The 20,147-nt window shown below is 35.8% G+C and overlaps 2 long non-coding RNA genes across 3 annotated transcripts; both read right to left on the reverse strand.

Moving 5' to 3' along the window:
- Positions 1 to 11,010: 11,010 nt before the first annotated feature.
- LOC103931048 lies at positions 11,011 to 13,688 on the reverse strand. The gene is made up of 3 exons (XR_007254355.1): positions 13,471 to 13,688; positions 11,999 to 12,103; positions 11,011 to 11,060 (listed from the first exon to the last, which is right to left on the reverse strand). It is a non-coding gene; the product is annotated as an uncharacterized LOC103931048 (long non-coding RNA).
- An 822-nt stretch (positions 13,689 to 14,510) lies between these two features.
- LOC125472395 lies at positions 14,511 to 16,319 on the reverse strand. 2 transcript variants are annotated; one of them, XR_007254352.1, is made up of 3 exons: positions 15,746 to 16,218; positions 15,327 to 15,487; positions 14,511 to 14,839 (listed from the first exon to the last, which is right to left on the reverse strand). It is a non-coding gene; the product is annotated as an uncharacterized LOC125472395 (long non-coding RNA). The 2 variants fall into 2 exon arrangements; XR_007254350.1 differs by having other exon boundaries at positions 14,511 to 15,487; positions 15,746 to 16,319.
- Positions 16,320 to 20,147: the final 3,828 nt, after the last annotated feature.

Consider the following 20,147-nt stretch of genomic DNA (forward strand, 5'->3'; position numbering starts at 1 on the left):
CCTACTTGCATTGAACAGATTCAAACAGGAATCCAAAAATATAGCTACATACAATGCAAATGCCAAAGTCAGAAACATCTGATCAGATGAGAAACATAAAGCAATTACTAAACAAGCTCATAAGTGCCAACTAACAACACATCAACACGAAAATTTATCCACAATATCGATCAAATTCCCTAATTATAGTCCATTAAAACCAGCTTTCTAATCTAAATTTCTACACCTAAAGAAAAAGAAAGCGCTGTGGTCCTGTAATTTGTTGCTATGCAGCGTGGGCTAGCTGATTCGAAATATTCACCGGTAACAACCAAATTCAAACTTGGAATTCAATTTTTCCGGATTTTATCGGAATCCAAACGGAGGATAAGAAAAGGCGGGTTAGGGCAGAGGATAAACTCACGAGCTGTCTGACGCGGAGAGCCTGGAGAAATTTCCGAGCTAAGATCGCAGCCATGGCCGGTGGTGGCTGAGTCGATGGGTCTTTGTCGACGCCAGTGGATTCGATTTGGGGACGTGAGCAGGCCAGTGCCAATCCTGCATTTTCTCCCTTTCTGTCGATATGGGGTCTGTGCAAGCCAACAGGATCCTCTCCGGATCCTTTTGGTGAGGATCCTTTTAACTGAGATAAAATTTGTGAATTTAATTGTTTTTGTTGGGGTTTGATTGGTTTTTTTGTTGATTGGTAGTGAATTTTTATGGGTTTTGATCGATTTTGGCTCCGTTGCCTATTGGATTCATCGTTGGTGCACTTGGCCTACAACCCATCATTTGAACTAGCATCAACCCAGCCAGGAGTCTTGGGCTGCCATCTTCTCCTGTACCCGTTGTCGTCGACATCGGAGAAGTTCCCAAATCGTCGTCGTATTGGTCCGGATCTGGTTGGTCGGTGGCGTCTTCGAGGAAGCTGAGATCCTCGTCGTCGTTGTAGATCGAAAGTGAGTCACCGTTGGGGGTGGGAATCGGTCGCTGGGGATATTTAAGCCTTCATCAAGTTTTTTGCTATTATTTTTACGAAACTAACTAAAATTCTGAATATTTTTAGTTTTAATTAAAATGATAAAAAATATTATAAATAAATAGTATTAGAAATGACTTTTTAATATAAAAATGTCTTTCATGTTAAAAGTGAACAGTATTAAAAATATTTCATTAAGATTTACATTATTTTTCTGTTTTAATTTTATTTAACTGATTTTTATTAAACAAAATTAACTAAGGGCTGGGTTTTCTTTCTGCTAAGGGCTGGGATTTCTTTCTGCTGCAGTAATTTTAGAAACTTAATTTTATTTATGTTGGGCTCTATAATCTAGTCCGTGTAGAATTTGGAGCTCTTATCGTTATGATTAATTTTGAAATGTTTTTATTAAATAAAACTATAGGATGATTTTTTATTAAAATAGTCTTGGTCTAATCCGTTTTTATTAATGCTTCCTTAAAATTTTTACCTATGAAAAGTTTATGAAAGTCTATTAAAAAAAAAAAGATATACACTAGCCCTGCTGCCCTATTGTGTTTTGGATTTAGGATTGTGGGCGCCAATTGGAAATCAAATGAAGAAGAGGAACAATTTGTGGTTAGGTTTATTGGTTAGAAGATATTGAAAGGCCTGCATTTTCCATCTTAAGGATACTATTTGGTTTTAATATCGTCCGTAAACTATTATTTTAATTTCCAAAATAGTATGAGGATTTTAAAATTTAAGTACCGAAATGCATTTTAAATGTTTCTATAACAATTTTTTTTTCTTTCAAAAAAAGGATAAACGGATAAAAGAAAAAGGTAAACGGGGTGAAGAATGAGTAAACGCGTAAATAGATATGCGGTTATGGTTAAATAGATATGCGATTACGGTTAAATGGGTAAACGGTTACGGTTAAATGGGTAAGCGGTTATGGGTACGGTTAACAGTTTTATAAATAGGTATGGGTATACCCATTTATGCAATTACCCAACGGATAAACGGTTACGTGTAAATAACCGCAGTTACCCACCCGTCATAACCGTTGCCCATCCCTAGAAGTGACCTATATTTATCAATGTGTCCTACCTAGGGGTGGTTCGGTAAGGGATCCCAAACAGAAAATGCAATTCTGAATCCCAAACCGAAATTTTTTGAAACTAGAATTCAAAGACCAATCCCGAACCGAAATTTCAGTACTTCCAATTTTCGGTATTTCGGGATGGTTTGGTATTTCCAAATTTTATACAAATTGAAATACCAATCATTCATGACAAGTCAAATTAACATGCAACCAAAATAAAATAAGTAACAAAACCAAAAGCAAAAAAGTAAGTTACAAACCTAATATGTTCGATGTAACAACCTGTTCCCAATTTTACGGTTTTTATAATTTTAATAAGTGAATTTATGAAAATGCCCTTCGTGGCAAATGCGTTGATTTTGTTTGACCGTCTTGTTGTGCCACGTAAGACTCATTTTCTTGGCGTATCCTCATAGTACTTGTCGCTACGAACAGGTTGGCGCAAATGGAACATAATTTGAAGTTATAACAAAGATTCTACGAACCTTTAAACATCGAGGACATTTTGATAAATGGACAATTGAACATGTGAAATTGGTTGTGTGCCATGTGGGACCCACAAATTGATCCCCATTTTTCTGGATTCTTCTTTTCCTCTTCTCCTTTCTCCCGTGACTCTCATCTCAGCTCACATCTCTTTCTCGCCCTTAACTCCCTCCCCGTGACACTTAAGCATGAATCCACCTTTCCGACGAATTAACGACTTGAAAATCACCATATTCTTACTTTCCTCGGACCTAGAAACCTGAATCAAATTTTGGTTTCTCGGAATACTGTGCACGGATGCCAATTCAAGAACCTTCATTGGAGCCGTGGGTTTCCCTTCAGTTTCAGACAATTTACAGCCATATTTTGAACTCAAAACAGGTATAAATCGATTCCTCATGTTGTGTAGATGAATTTTCATGTTTGGATCGTGTGATTTGGTGGAGAAATGAGAAAGTTATAACGATTTAAAGTTTGCGCAGTTTCCGGCGACCTCCGCCATTTTCGAGTCATTTTCCGGAAAAATCACGGCGATATAGCCATCATGAAAGGTACCAATCTCTTCATCTCGTCGAGAATTATGATTTACGTTTTTGAATCACTTGATTTCATTGAGTATTGACAAAGTTAAGGATGTTGAAAGGTTGCCCAGAAATTCTGACGAATTTTCTAGTTTTCCCGCGGACAACCGTCTTTCAGGCCATTTTACCGCCATCTTCGGCGACCATTTAGACTCCAAGCAGGTATAACTTTCTACACTTCTCTAGCTTCGAAATTATGGGTCGAATTTGGTTGCGAAACAAGTGAGATATGAAGTTCTAAAGATTGCTCAGGAAATCTGCAAAATTTGCAGAATCCGGCGAAATTCCATTGAGGGCCGCCACTTGATTGGAATAGTAATCGACGATCAGACCGTTGGATCGTCACCAAACTTTAGTACATTATAGTACGTAATATTTGAGGACCATAGGAACTTACGAATCGGGGATCCAGCATACAGATCTTTCTGAATTGGATTTGTAAGTTCATAAAATAAAACGTTAACCGCCACTTGAAATTGTAATTGGCGGGGATCCAACTGTGGGATCGTAATGAAACTTTAGTATGTTGTTCTAGAAGTTAATGTGGATCTTGGAAAGTTACGGATTGGAAATCCGAGGTGCGGATCTTCTGGATTGAGTTACGTAGAGCTGTGGACCCTACCGTCAATTTTTGATCGACGGTTGACTTTTGGTCAATGGGTCTCAAATCATTCTAGAACACCCTTAGGAATTTATTTTACGTAAGTTACATGTTCTATCGATAAGAATTCTGAGATGTGATTTGATAATTGTTTTAGGCATTGATCGTTCGTGACACTTCGATATTCGTGCTAGGGAGTTGTAGCGCGAACTCCAGATGAGTGGGTCTTTTGCTTTTTATAGTATATATACGAATGAATGATAGTTTCCACAAATGCTTTTGAATTGATTCATGCACTTCATGCCATATCTAAAATGTGTGATACTTTAAATGTTGCATTAGTATGAATTATATTTATATTGAATGACGTTGCGGACGCCCAGGTAAGCTTCAGGTGAGTACATGTTGATGATAGGGATTTCAGTGTGTATGGTTATGTTTAGATGCATTTAGTGCTTATTATCTTGCACCCTGGTGTTAGTGCTTGATACAACCAATATTGCATACATTTTAATGCCCTTTTAGTTTAGATTTTTGTTATATTTTTGAGTGAATTTAGTTTGTTTCATTTAGTTTTATGATTTTCTTAGATTTGAAGAGTGAAGATGAAGAAAGAAGAAAAAGAAGCACTTTTGCAATTGAAATGAGTTATGTGTCTTGGAAGCAGAAACTGTATGTGCAAATCAGCCAACTTGACGGAATAAACTGTACTTCCTCAGAGTGAACCAGCTGTTGAGCCTTATACCATTGGAAAGATATGGATGTTAGCTTTCAGAGGAATATTACGGACTGTGATTCCAAGTTTCCTAAATGGTGTTATGAAGATTTTCGTACAAGACGTTGATCAGCCAAGTTTATGCAGAAATTGCAAAGTCTCTTGAGTTTTTCAAGTCTTCATTCAATCAAAGCCCAAAGCCCAAGATAGAACGTGTTGAGCTGACTCTAATCCTATTTCAAATGGGTTTGAAGTAATTATATCGGAAGTTTACTTGCCACATCACCAGTCATGCAACAGAAAGGATACCACAGGACCTACTCATGTTAGGACTTGTCTATTATACAAAGAGGGTTTTGGGAACGTGTTTTTGGAGAGAGTTTAAGGAGCAGAGAGGAGAGGTCGCAGCTAGGAGTAAAAAGAAGAGCAGCAGCCGACGACCATCTTTCCTAAGTTTTTCATGTTTTTCAGAATTTTAATTAGGTTTTCGTATTTTATGAGTAACTAAACTTTTTTTTAGGGTTAGGATGATACCCTAGCATGAATGTTTATGGTTTTTAATTTTATTCATTGGATTTCTAGTTTCTTTTAGATGAATGCTTAATCACTGTTTGAATTGTTACATTTTGTTTGAGTTCTTTGATTGATCACCTTAGGACTTTGCATCTAGTAAGATTGGAAGATGAATTTGAGGTTGAACTAGCAATATAATTCAATTAGCTTCTTGTGGTTAAGTGTGGTAAATTACATTATTGCTTGACAAAGAATAATGGTTTGCTTGGTTCCCTTGTTTTCTAGAGCAAAAAGAGTCATATTTGTTAAATTTATGCCTTAACAAGGATAGACTGCATGTTAGGATCCTCTGCCTGAACTAGGAGAGAATCATTCACTTAAAGAAAACTATGGTCTAATGTGCCTAACAAGGACTTAGATATGGGAATTATCATCTAAAGAATCGAAAGATCCGTTGAATGCATTGAAACCTAAACTAGATTGCTTGTGGTTGATTACGAATCCCTAGATTTTCATCACTTACCTTAAAACACAACGTTTTCTTCCCCTTAATTTTAGTTTTCATTTAAGGTTCTGTTTTTGTTCATTTTTACAATCATCACAACAAATTCTTCACATCCTTGATTGATTTATTACTTAAGATCGAGTCTAGTTCATTGTTTGGGTTTGTGTGTTATTAATATTATTAGACTTGGTTTAGTTTATTGAATTGGAGGTTGAATTAGAATCCTCGTGGGAATGATACTTGGACTGGCTAAACACTATATTACGATTATCTTGTACACTTGCAAGTTTACACCAGTGCTCCACCCGAGGCCAGGGCCTAGCCTTCACGTGATCGTTCACCTTCCGCACTACATGCTCACCTTGGATCCAAGGCAGGTGCCAACCTATCGTACAGACCACATTAGGTGGTTCCGACTCGTAGGTGACTTGCGATACTTCGCACAGCCTTCACGTGATCGTAGCACTTGAGCGTACCTATTTACACCCAGCCCTGTCGTACAGACCATAATAGGTGGTTCCGACTCGTGTGTAGACATACTTGATGAGCTATGGATTTAGCCATACATGTCACATTAGGTGACTCCGGCTGACATATTATTTTATATTGATTCAAAGCACCTGGCTTACACATTTCATTGTTGAGACACCTTGACATGGCATACTTTGATTTTCACTGCTCTTAAGCATGATTTTTATATACATATGTAGTATTATTTTCTGGAAACTATACAGGTTTTACAGCGAGGGGTTATAACGTTTCCACAAGGTTTTTATTGAAACTTTATTTTCAAGCCCACTCACCCTTATTTTTCGCCCCTCCAGGTTTTAGCTGCTGAAAGTTCGTATCGACAAGGATTCTTGGCGAATCTCAGTATAGGTGGCTACCTTTGAGGGTATGATCTTTACCCACACTACTGTACTTTACTTATGCTCTGACGTCGCATATGAAATGGGTTCATTCCCGCTCACAGCGTACTCTAATATTTAGGCACTTTTAGGTTTAAATTTATTCACATTTTCCACATCACTATACTTTATGGCTTCGTCACCTTCCAGGTGTCGGCCAATATAGCTCGATTCGGAGTCCTAGTGGACATTTCGGGTCGGGGTGTGTCATTCGAAAACTAACAATACAATTTTTTAATTTTGTATTGAAAAGATATAGACACATCTGGTTGAGAAGCAGCACTGCAGGGTGAATGTGTGTGGCAGGTTCGTACCAGCAGTTGTGATGATAAAAGGGCTATGGGTACTACCTTAGACCAAAAATGGCGGAGTTAAAATTCTCCTAGAGTTGGATGGCATCCTTGAACAAATGGAGTAAAGGGCTATGGTTACTACTTGTAGACCACACCAATTATGTTTTTACTAGTAGTTTGCAACAATTCAAATGTCCTTTTTTTGGTACTTGAATTCAACATTCAACTTCAACATGCATGTAACCAAAATAAAATAGGGTAAGTAACAAAAACAAAAGCAAAAGCAAAAGCAAAAAAAATAAGTTACAAACTATAATTCCAAAATAAAGTAAATTCCAAGCCAAAAGCAAAAAGAAAAGCTTAAATATATACTAGCCTACACACTTTGTGTGTATGAACACATTTTTTTAGAAAATGAGAAAGAGAGGGAGAGGGAGTGACGAAGAACGTGGGGGGAGTGAGAGGTTTTTTTTATTTTATTTTAATATTGAAGGCATTTTAACATCACTTGTATGTGAGACTTCAATAAAAAACAGTAAAATTTGAACATGTGAAATTACATTATTGCTCATCATTTTTTTTTTGTGTGATAGAAGACTAATTTGTCTTTTCACCCTCTTTTGGTTGACAAAGAGGGTTTCATTAATTAGTAGATATATATATCACCCATTTTTACTTCTCACACACCATTTGTTAATTTTCTGTCCATTGATCTTCTTCAATTCATCCGATTCGACGGTCGAAAATTAGAAGGGCCTGTGAGAAGTAAAAAAGAGTGTGGATATCACACCTCTATATATATATAATATTTATTTTCGGTTCGGTATGGGATTACCGAAACATTGAGAAGGCAATACCAATTTCCGTACCGAAATTTCGAGATTGGTTTGGTATGTCATCCCAAAAATTTCAGAAATTTTGGTTTGGAACTTTTTTGGTTTAAGATCGGAATTTGTTTGGTTTGGTTTGGAATTTTCGAAAAATTTTCCAGCCCCTACCTGGTATAATGTGGCCTTTTAAAATGTGATATCTCTAACATTACTTAGTAGGTACTCCAGTATGATTTAACTCGTCACTTGAAATCCAGAAATTTATGGTTCTGCTGAAGCAACCATTCCATGCAAAATAAATAAGAAATTAAAGGATAAGACCCCATTTGCAGTTCTTCCGCTGTCCGGGACAGTTGGCAAGTGGCCCCATGTATTTATGTGGTTGGTGAGCACAATTACACATGGTAAAAGGTTCGTACTTGGGAAAAGACCAAGACCCCGTTGACCATTATAAATCTAACGACTTGCCTAAAGGCCATATATGCTTGATCTTAAATTTCAGTTGGATTTGCTGCATGATATCTTATTTGCATATTTCCAAAACTATAGCTAACCTACTTATACTCCATCTTGTAGCAGTTGTAGTTAATATATGTACTTTGTCGTAATTTCAAGAAACTCTTTATTTGGGATCATTCAGAGCTCAGAGGATCTTGTACCATCATAACTTAGTAAACTTAAGTTATGATGGATTTTGATGAACCAATTCAAAAAATAGAGAGCTCCGATGACGAGTCAATCAACTTTACAAGGTTTCATATTTCTTTTAATATCTCTAACAGGTTTTTTTTTCTTTTAAAATTAAAACAAAGGTTTTTTTTTTTTTTTTAGGGTTTTAAAATTAAAATTCTAATGACCCATTGACTGTTGATAGTTGACCGTCAACGTTGACTTTTGTTGACTTTTTTCGGGTTTTGGCTCGGGACCTCTCTTAAGGTTTTTCGATGTCCCAATTCCATTTTTTACATATGTTTAGTGAAATTCAAGTGTTTTAACATAGTTTCGGAGTTGATCACCACTTGAATATGCAGTTGGTGGAGATTTGACCGTTGGATCGTGATGATATTTTAGTATGTTGTTCTAGAACTATAATGAGGATTTGGGAACTTACGGATCGGAATTTTAATGTGCGGATCTTCTGTATCGAGTTACGTAGGATTGTGGACCATATCGTTGACCTTTGACCGTCAGTTGACTTTTGGTCAATCGGTCCCAAATCATTCTGGAATGTCCTAGATGACGTGTACAAGTTACGATTACGTGTTTTATCGATAAAATTCTGAGATGTGATTTGATATTTGTTCTAGTCGATGATCGTTTGTGACGCCTCGATATTCATGCTAGGGAGTCGTAGCTCGACCTCCAGGTGAGTGACTTTAATATATGCGATATGGTCATTACCCTGATTTCTTGTATTAGTATCCTTTGTGGATATGACTTGGTTTTATAAATACATTTTCTATAAAATTGTTATTTTTATATTTAGCCATCGATCTATTTTTATTAAATGTCATTTGACTTGTGTATTGGAATATTTGTGAAATGAGATTTGAAATGCATGGTAAATTGTTTGTGAAATGTGAGGGCTAGTAGTGGACCGTTAACCATGATCATGGGGATTTGTTTGCTTCGATATTGTTTCATTTCTCGCTTCGTTGATTTGTTCTAAATTTAGTACTTGTGTTTTGTTTCATTTTGTTAAGCCTTTCTAAATTGGGAACTTGATTCATGTCTTGTTTCTTCAAGCCATTGTTATGTTTTTTGGACTTCTGCTCGGTTTCGTTGAGTGGTCAAGTTCTCTGCTCCGTCTAGATTCTGTTGAGTGGTCTGAAATCCCTCATACTTCGCGATTATGTTTAGTGGTCTAAAATCGTATCCTGCTTTGGATTTCATTGAGAGGTCTGATATCTGTTGTACTCCGCAATTCCATTGAGTGGTCCAGAATTGTATCCACTCGGATTCATTTGAGAGGTCTGGAGACCCTTCTACTTTGTGATTCTGTTGAGTGGTCAGGAATCGTATACTGGTTGGATTCCATTGAGTAGTCCGGAATCCCTCTTTGTATTTTGGTTTAGTTGAGTGGTCCAGAACCCAATGTTGTTAGATTTCATTGAGTGGTCCGAAATCGTATTCATTGACTTCATTGATTTGGTGATTCCTTGGATTTAGTTTGGATTGAGAAAACTTCAGAGACGTAGGCTTCAGTCAAACCGTGTTGCTCTAGCCTTGCATTTTGGTGTATCATATGAGATATTGATTGTGAACCTTTGTGATTTGTTTTAGACGGGCAGACGGGTGTTTGTGTGACTTCTTCAGGAAATTCAGTGGCTTGATTATGATTTCATAAAATACGATTTTATATTTGATGTTTATAAACCGTGATCGATGGATGGTTTTTATTTTTATCACATGCGTTGCATTATTGTCACTCACACGAGCTTGCGGCTTATCCGGGTGGTTGTTTGCCTGCTGCACCATTCCCACAGTGTAGGGGGCGATTGTGCAAGTTTAATGGATACGAGGAGCTTTGGGGTGGCAAACAGAGTTCAGAGAGCTTGGAGTGATTAGGTTACCCCCATATCTTTCTTTGTACTTTCTTTGGACTTTCTTTTGGGAGCCTATGGGCATGTGTTGGTCCTATGGTAAATATTCTTAATTTCAATTCAATATTTCAGTTTGTATTCCTGAGATTCCCCTACAATCTTCCATCATGTGTCAATTTCGGGCGTATATTGGGATCGGGCGTGACATAGTTTTGCAAATCCAGCCGTTGAATGAGTTGTCCTATTTCAAATATTGTTTTAATATATTGCTCCAATGATTTCTGCTGTTCTTTTGCTTCAAATCTCAAGTCTAGTACCTACGCATGGGAAACGATCTTTGTAATTTTTATTTCGATCAGTGGCGTGATACTATTCATATATCTGCTTGGACATTTGCAGGTCGGTGATGAGTTATATTTTGTATCTCTGTTCTCTTTTGAGTAGTTTCTACATATATGCATGTAAATTTGACGATCTAATAAACTCAAGTCCAAACCTCCATGTTGTGGAGTAGACATATATGCAGGCAACTAGCAGAACATATAGAATATGGCAGAGGTAGAAAGCCATATTTCCACAAATAGTTTTCACTAGCAATTAGTGCCCGCGCGTTGCTGCAAGTTTTTAAATCATATAATGCATGTCATAAGTTTTAATTGGAAATGTACTATGTACACACATGTGATTGATGTCTCATTGTTTATTAACAATAGGCAATACTATATTTACATACACGTGGAATGTAAGAAGGAAATTATTGACCTTTTGTTCTAAATAAAAAAGAACACTAAATCTAAAATAAAATTTCAAAATACCTTTCCAAGCAGTTGAACCTCAAGAAAAATGCTAATTCTAAAATAAAAATTCAATTTATATTACCAGTGTGATTACCTTGTAACAACTTGTCCATTGTGATAAAAAGCACCCAATTTCTCATTTTGTCCCCAATTTCCATCACTTCAATTGCTCCTTTTGCAGATTTTTTTTTTCTTTCTTCTAGTGAAGCCAACGTTTTACCTTACACTTTGGTTCAGCCTCATCTAGATAATGTAAATATAAATTTATAACATATACATATAACATTCGTGCCATCTATTTATTTATAACATATACTAACAATACTAAATGCACACATTGTAAATAGTATTCTACATAAATACTAACCACACAATGCAAAAATACTCGCTGACAGCACAAAAAAAAACCCGATTGCTCATCTAGATAATTTAAATACAAAAAATCAACTTCACACCAAATACAACAGACCTCTCTCTCCTTTACAATTATGAAAGAAATGAATATAAAAATTTGGTTATGCCAACATACTTCTTACAAATTATATTCATTTCAAAGAAGAACTAAACAAAAAATGCACCTAAGAGCTCACTGAAGTACCAAATTTGAACAATTTGGGCAATTGGGTATCCTCAAAACAATTCAAAGAGCAATAATTGAGCACGAAAGCAGCAGAAAAACAAAAGAAAGACCAAAACTAAGGGGATATCGAGATTGAAAAATGTAGTAGATAACATGATCAAGAAAGGTGTTTTTCACTGAGAAGATCCAAAAGGACAGTTCTAAAGCTGAACAAAATAGTTTCTAGTCACATTATTAATTAAACTGAGAATTTAGTCTTAGTGATGGATTTGCAGTGCATAGAGTTCATTTTGCAAACTTCAAAATTGCATTGAGACTTAAGTCTTGGTGTAAAGCACATGATAGCAATAATTGGTACATGGATCTCAACTCATCATTCTCAAGTATTCTTAATCTCGCAGGATGAGGGTATTGTAGCAATATTCAGCAGATTATACAATATAACTCTTTATTAATATAACTTTAATAATTGACTTGGTCAGAATTCAGTTTATCCCTCAGCAAGGTGTATAAAAAATGGTATAATAAATAATCCCTCAACAAGGTGTATACAAATTGGTATAATAAATAATAATTATGAATAAGGAAAATACGCAATTACCATTTCTTAGATATTCAGGACGTGTGAGCAAGATTAGTGTTGTAACTTTTTCCATTCCTTCCGTTTTTTATCAATCCAAAACATGAAAGCCGAGGATTGCCATTCCTACAACACCATCCATGAAATTCCCACTTTGATCTCATATAAATCCATGTAGTTTTCAAATAAAAAGTCTTAACATAGAACAAAATATGTCTACTTATAAAAAAAAGGTCCACAATTATACGTGATTAAAATTATTTCACTTCTTGTAAAAATTGAATATCTAAATAAACAAATTTGGGAAAGGAAATTGGAGACATCACCTCATCAAAGAGAACTGATATGGAATTTACCACCTGCAACAGTAGAGATAAAAACACACAAAATACTTGCAAGAGAACAAGGTTGTTGTAGTATTAACGGCTTAAGCAAGGTTGTTTTCCACAGAGATTGAATGAATAATATGTATTTAAACTAATTCTTAGCTAATTATTTGAAAGGGCCTTTAAATCCAGGTCCAAAAACATAGAGTGTTTTTAAGAGTGAGTCCAATTATCTAATCAGATGTTTTTATTTCTTTTATACTCATTTTATATTTTCTAAAAATATTAAAAATCAATTAAAATCTTTTAATATTATGCATTTTCCAACTCCAAAATATATACTAACATAAATATATCTACAAAACATTCTACCCTAACTTAAGTAGCAAATATATCAATGTATATTATACCTATAAGTGAGATATGAAACCTAACTAAAAGGTAGAAAAAAAAACATAATATACCTACAAGCAAGACAATTGCTTGTAAAATGCAAATTGATTGCCCATTCCCATGCAATCCCAGCTGCTACCTTGTAAATCTCACTTCATTATAGAACCAACTACAAAATTTTGCCCGCACTTTGTTGCGGGGTTAAAAATCATATGAAAAATTATGTTTGAAATGTATGAAAGATTGTATTACAAAATATTATGCTATTTTCATGAAAAGATTAGATCGATACAATCCACATACAAAAGATGATGTACATGCAAAAACATTAGACTGAAGAGAGAGGGGAATCAACGAGAATGAAGAAACAACAACAAAGCCTTTTCCTACTAAGTGTGGTCGGCTGTGGGAGGATGCAACACGAGGACTTCCCAGGAGGTCACTCGTTCTAGTACTACTCTCGCCCAAACATAATCGGTAAACAGACTGAATTGCACATATTGTGGAGAAAGAGAGAAATCAAACTGAGAAAATTCCAAGAACGTTCTTTTCTTTATCGGTGACCTGAAAATTTCTTTTAAAACATTTTCACATGCTTGACATTATATCATGCTAATATCATAGATCACAAAACTTGAGATAGTTTCATGTTCAAATGGGAACGTGGATGTTATTGATCATAGTTTTAAAGAAAAGTAACAGGACATGAGAGTCTTATACTGTCCTTTGTTTTGTCCTACTAAACAAATAAATTTAACGGAAAAAAATCAAGACCTGTAAGATTCTCCTGAAGCCGTTTTGAATTCTTTGAAATGTGACTATCCCACCACCAAGCATATAACCGTCTGGACTCGGAATGTAACATGGTTGCCATCACTCCGGTGCAGCACAATAATAGAACTTGTTTTGAGTTGGGAAAGGCCAGATTATCAGTTCAAGGAACTTCCACCCTCAATATTCCAGAAAAAGATTTGCAGTTCTCTCTCTCACCTTCCACCCGTGCACCAAAATCATCAAAGAAAATATAGAGATCGTTGGATTGGCATAAAGTTCACACCAGCAAGAAGATATCAAGACAAAACAAACAATACGAAATTGCATGATACCTCCTCTATTAGACAAATACAATTGATCCAAGGAGATAAGTAACCACTAAGCAAGAAAACATCATTAAAAACAAAAGCAATGTTGAAAATGAAGTTTTCTTCATTATATGAGAGAGAGAAAAAAAATCAGGTATCCATAAATTTACCCCAATAAAACTCAGTACACAGCAGCTTTTTTTTAATTTTATAAAATTCATAAAACAAAAAGCCAACTAAAGCACATACCACCTCAATGATCACATATAGAAAAGAGTTCATGAGAAAATGAACAAATCAAAGATGGGTGTTTATGTAAATCAGTTCCAATCGGCAAGTGAACATACAAATAAAAGGAACATCATAAATACATTAGTTTTGAGCAGATGGGTCTACATAAAATCTGCAAGAGCTTCAACCTTTATGAAACCAGAAGATTAAAACCTTACTCAATGAATGATTTAAGAATATTATCAACTCATACAATTCAATTGCAATCACAATGGTTCCCTGAAACAATTTCATCTCATCTTCAAGTGAACTGAGTAAAGATCAAATTATTCAAGGGAAATGAGTGAAAAGTACGAGGTGTTTAACGTTTACCTTCATGAAGACCAGGTCTCCCATATGCATCTACCATGATACTATATGAAGCTCTATCGCGTTCACATCCTATGTGCTGCATTAGAGAAAAAAAATTCCGCAGCCCCATAAGGAAACCCTGCACAACTGTTGGGGAGCAAAATCTTATAGAAGTTCGGATATATAGCGCTGCATATCATACAATGGAAGTTTTGTACATTTATACTTGATCAAACCGCTCAAATTAAACTACAGAATCCATCAGAGACTAAACTATAAGCTTCCATAAGGGCATAGTACGCATACACATCAGGCTCGTGCCCTGCTTCTTGCATCTGCTAAAAATTTTCCTCCGCTTTCTCACAAAGTCCTTCCCTTGCAAATGCATTTACCAAAGCCGAATACATGCATATGTTGGGTCTACATTTCTGAATTTTCATTTCATGAAACAGCTTTAGAGCCATAAAAGATTTCCTTTCCTGCAGACCATGAGGAGATTTCTGTCGTACCGTTTAATAAGTGAATGACATCTGATGCTGTGAAACTTAATCAGCATAGGGTCATAGAAAAGCATAGGACTTAAACTCACAGAAACTACAACAAAATGCAGCAAGGCTCACCTTTCCGTATAAATCGTATATGGTTCTGACAATTAGTAGTTTATAGTTCAATATTTGATCATACACAGATGTTCTAACTTGGGTTGTGGAAGACTATACGTAGGCTCTGCTGGCGATATCGCAGACTGAACAATTATATTTGTATGCTTTATCAAATCACAGATATAAACATTGCCTAATGCAAGAAACTAAAAACCGAGGTCCTGCCTTCGATTTTTCCTTCTGCCTAAGCGTGTTAGCTAACAATTCCTGTCTTCAATTTTTTCTTCTGTCTAAGCGTGTTAGCTAACAATTTACCAAAGGACTCGAAATATAATATATAAAAAAGACACAGAAATTTACTCACTTGTTGCCCTTAATCTTGAACCAGCACAGTTCTTGTGGGCGGCAGCCAAATCATCCTTGTAAGAACAACCCAATTCAATCGGAGCCCCGAATTCGTGGCTGTTACTCTCCAAACCCAGATGACAAATCCGACAATCTCTCTATCTACTCTATCCAAATGAACTGTAAAAAATAAAAAATAAAGTAAAAAATAAATTATGAATTAAATTAAATAAAATTAAACTTCTCACCTCCACCTCCAGCAGAGCCTTCCCAGATTTCAGCATTAAAACAAAATAATAATAAAATAATTAAATGGGTTTTCATCTCCGTAACCCATAAACCCTGAAAACCAAAAACCCACAAATCTGCTCTGCCTGAGGAGGCATCCGAGATTCAAATCGGAGAATCGCACAGAAGGTATTGGAGATTATCACATACCGACTTTGAAGAGATAGGCCTCGGCGGTGGGATAGCCGTCGCTCCCTACACTGTGAACGGAGGTGGCAAGGAAATCAATCCAAAAGTCGGGATCGATGATGTTCTCTCAGTCGACGGCGGCGGAGTGGCGAGTTGCGATGTGGACTCAGGCCTCTCGGCCTCTGGGTTTTATAGGTCATCCACTCGAAGTTGTCCTTGCGAAGCCTCGGACTGAGAAGAAACCTGATGGGGCTTATTCGTACAATGCCGGGCCTCATGCAAACCACCTTGCACACCCACGGTATGGTGGTGGTTTTGGCGGAAATCCATATCCATATGGCTCTGTGGGGGCTGGATATGGTGTTGCTGAAGGCTTTCAGCGGGTACATCACTGAATTTACATTGGTCCTCTTATGTCTTGGTAATCTAATTTCGTCTAACGGGTTTTGTACCTGAACAGCCAATGATATATGGTGGAGGGCCAATGCCAGCAGGCACATGGTGCCTATGGTTTTATCGGATGGTCGAATTGGCCATGTTCTGTAAGTTGACATTTGTTCTCAGGGGGAGGTCCTTTAGAATAAAAATTGAAAAAGGTGAGGGTTGAGAGAGATGGAGAGTTGGGAGAAAGCGAGAGTCTGAAAGAGAATGAAAGAGAAGGGGTTAGAAAGATGAGGGGAAAACAGAGATGACGGGGAAATCAAGGGATGGGATTTCCAATCCCTGAAATCACTCTCCCTACCCTCCAACCCCTATCTGGGTCTGCAAACCTACCCACCCCAATCCAACTGATCCAGACGGACAATGTACATCTGTGCTACATGGGTTTGGGAACAGAGGTAAAACCCTTGCTAACTGTTCTTCAACCCATAGAATAGACTTAAAATATAAGGTTTAAAACCCTCCAAATTATCTCTAATCATTGAGTTAAAATAAGTTTCGAGAGAAAATATATCTTTTAGCTATATTCCCTCTAAAATTTAAGCATATCATGAATTATTCTGGAACCACCAAACTGTTAAATTTTAATTTTTTTTCATTTATAATGCAACTGTTGTGATCAACTGAGATCAAATATAATTGTGAAAAAAAAAAAAGATTTAACAATCCAAAATTAAATCTAACATCTAAATTTTTTTTTTAAAATATGTAAATAAAAAATTCGCTTAAAACTCTATAAATATGTATTTGTATGATTTTGAAATACTTATCCGAATTTAAATATTTTTAGAATAAAATGTTAGTAAAAATATATTAGGATAACCTACGTAAATTTTGTTTTAAACAAAGTTTCCGGAAAAAAAATATATACTAAAATCATTGTTTAATAATCTTGGACTAAAATTTTAAGTCATAACCATTGGAAAAGAAAAACAATTTCCGAGTTATGGTTTAAGATTTTTTGGCTTAAATTTCCAAGCTTTAACACCAAGGGGTTGGAGGTGATTTTAGACCATCTCCAATAGAGAGGGCAAAAGGTTCAAAAACAAAAAAAACAAAAAAATAGTTTGATTGGCCCCAAAACTCATCTTCAACCGATGGTTAGACTATAATTTTGTGGAGCCCACAGACTCTTATTTGGCCAAATGAGCATCGGGCTGGTCAAATGTAGCCTCCCTTTTAGCCTTTTATTTTTTGGGGCCGGCTTCTCAATTGCAATAATTATAGAACATCTAATGGTGATTTAATTATTTTTCTTTTTTAACAAACGATATTATATACACTAAGAGATTATAATTTAATTTAATTAACTAATAAATTTAATGTATAAACTTAAAATAATAAACTATTTAGGGGCTATATTTAGCATATTCGGTTGAAGATGATATAGGAGTATGGCACGACACTGATAACTTAAAAATAATTTTTCGCAAGACTAATTCTAGACGTGACTATATTTAACCATTTCAGTTGAAGTTGGCCTAAAAGACATTGGCTTATGGTCACAAACTTTAGGCTTCTTAGGGTAACATTTTTCATAGGATATTTTAAACGCAACGTGATGAGAAGACCCAAAACTTCCTGCTCATCACAGCATGCAATGTGCAACTATACTGGTTTACAGTCCACAAAAATCCATAGGTGGTTACAAACAACCACTTGAATTAAGAATGGCACAAGCATGCTTAGATACATAGACTTCGACCAACATTAGGTGAATGTCATTTGCCTAAATGTGTGAGGACCAAATTAATATATATATATATATATATATATATATATATATAGACACACACACACACACAAAATTGATCAAATGCTAACAGAATTAAAACAGGAAAAGACAGTTCATGTCTTAAAATATCCTTCTCAATCAGAAATGTCTTCATCTTCCTCTGAATCAGATGATGATTCGGATTCTATTCAAAAAGTTGAACAAGCTTTTCAAAACCTTAAACTCAAAAGAATCACCAATAGGCGAGTCAACCCAACATCTCTTACCAAAAATTGGTATCCCAGGCCAACACCTTAGGATATCCAATTTGAGGAAAGAAATATTCAAAATCAATTCTCAGTCTTTTCTGATAAACTCTATGAATGAAATATAGATGGTTTGTCAGAACAAGAACTTCCCAACAAACTCCAACATATCTCTATAGTTGCTAATAGTTATATTACCAATCATAATCTTAGCCAATCACAAGTTGTCGACCTTTTGGTCACTGGATTTACAGGAATGCTTCATTCCTGGTGGGAGAAACATCTCACAGAGCAATCCAGAAATGAAATAAAAAACACTGTTAAGAAAGATGAAGAAGGAATATCAATCTTTGACGAGCATATTGGACAAGGAGTCCCAGATGCAGCTAATACATTGCTTTTCACAATCATCGAACATTTCATAGGAACACCTAGTAATGTCACCTCTAGGATTCACGACCAACTAAGTAATTTAAGGTGTCTAACCTTAAGTGACTTTAGATGGTATAAAGATGTTTTTATGTCAAGAGTCATGCTCAGATAAGACAGTAACCAACCGTTTTGGAAAGAAAAATTTATAAATGGTTTAAAAAATCTTTTTGCGCCCAAAATTAGAAGTGTCTTAGTTAACGAAGAAAGTATCATACCATATCATAAACTTACTTATGGAAATATTATACTACAAAAGGCTTTAGCCAATCCATATGATCCATATTCATCCATGCCATCACCTTCAACACCCAGAACACCTAGCTTTGCTAAAACATCCCCATATGTCAAGAAAAACTCAATGGAATACCTTTTCAGCATCCACATTATATTGATAAAAAACAACCACCAGAAAAAAATAGCCAAAACACTTTTACCCCCAAATTTCCATCACTTACCAATTGAATCTTTCAAAACACTCAAATATTACCAAGTAATTCTCAGTGAGACAGAAAGCATTGCTATCAAACCCATTTTCAGTACCACCCACGAAAACAAAATACCTTACCATTCCCTCCACATTGGAAGATTTCTTTCCGAACAAGAATGGGGAATCCCCCTTTATCAAACCAAACCATTTCATACCCAACATGTTCTCATTCCCAACAACCATTACAATTACTTTGACTACATCTAAGCCTGAACCAACATATTTCTACACCAAACATCTGACTTTAGTCACTCTTGGTTCATCACATTTGATAAAAATTTAAGGTTAAACTTCCCAGCATGGTTTCCTAAATGATGGTCAACTCATGGTCCAACAGCCAGTTTACTGCCTGAAGATCTCATGCAAGTTTTATCATCTGGTTTCCAAAAAAGATTTGATCGAAGCCGGTTCGACGACAGAATTTCCCTTCTACCGTTGTTCATGGCAAAGTACAAGGTAAATACCGATCAGTCATTTGTTCAATTTTTCTTATTTGTTTATCATAATTGGTATCATGGCATATTTAGCCCAGATGTTTATACTCCTCATCTTATTCCTCTTCCATCTAGTAGCTCTGAAGATAACAATAATTGTGATAGTGATTGCCTGTATTATAATCATATTTAGATTAACCTCAATAGAGAATAGCTTCTGCCCCCATTTGGTATCAGAGCCAAGTGAGTGGTAATTGCATTAGCATCTTCATAATCTGCAAGTCAGGTTCATATTCAATTTTTCAATTTACAGTTTATCTTATATGTCGGTCCTCTAAGTTGTTTGTTTTAACTCCCCAACCAAACAGTAAGACGTCGTCCAAACAATAAGTCTCAGGAGAGGCATGAACGGAGCGCCTAAGCGGGGAAGGAGTTTAGCGAATACGCGAGGAAGGTGAATCAATATAAGTTTTCTGTATTTTGATTGATTGTCTTGTGAACTTCATGAGTAGATTATTTAGATTTAATTCAATGGCTAGCACTAGCTCTAGATCCAATCTAGGAACAATTCCAGATATTGTTAATGAAGAACAAAAACTTGATTTTCAAACAAATGATAGTGTTGACTTTGGAGATTGGAAAATGCCCA

Source organism: the organism of the source record quoted next, unplaced genomic scaffold, assembly GCF_019419815.1.
Source record: "Pyrus x bretschneideri cultivar Hongxiangsu unplaced genomic scaffold, Pyrus_bretschneideri_v1 Contig11, whole genome shotgun sequence".
Classification (NCBI taxonomy): Eukaryota; Viridiplantae; Streptophyta; class Magnoliopsida; order Rosales; family Rosaceae; genus Pyrus; species Pyrus x bretschneideri.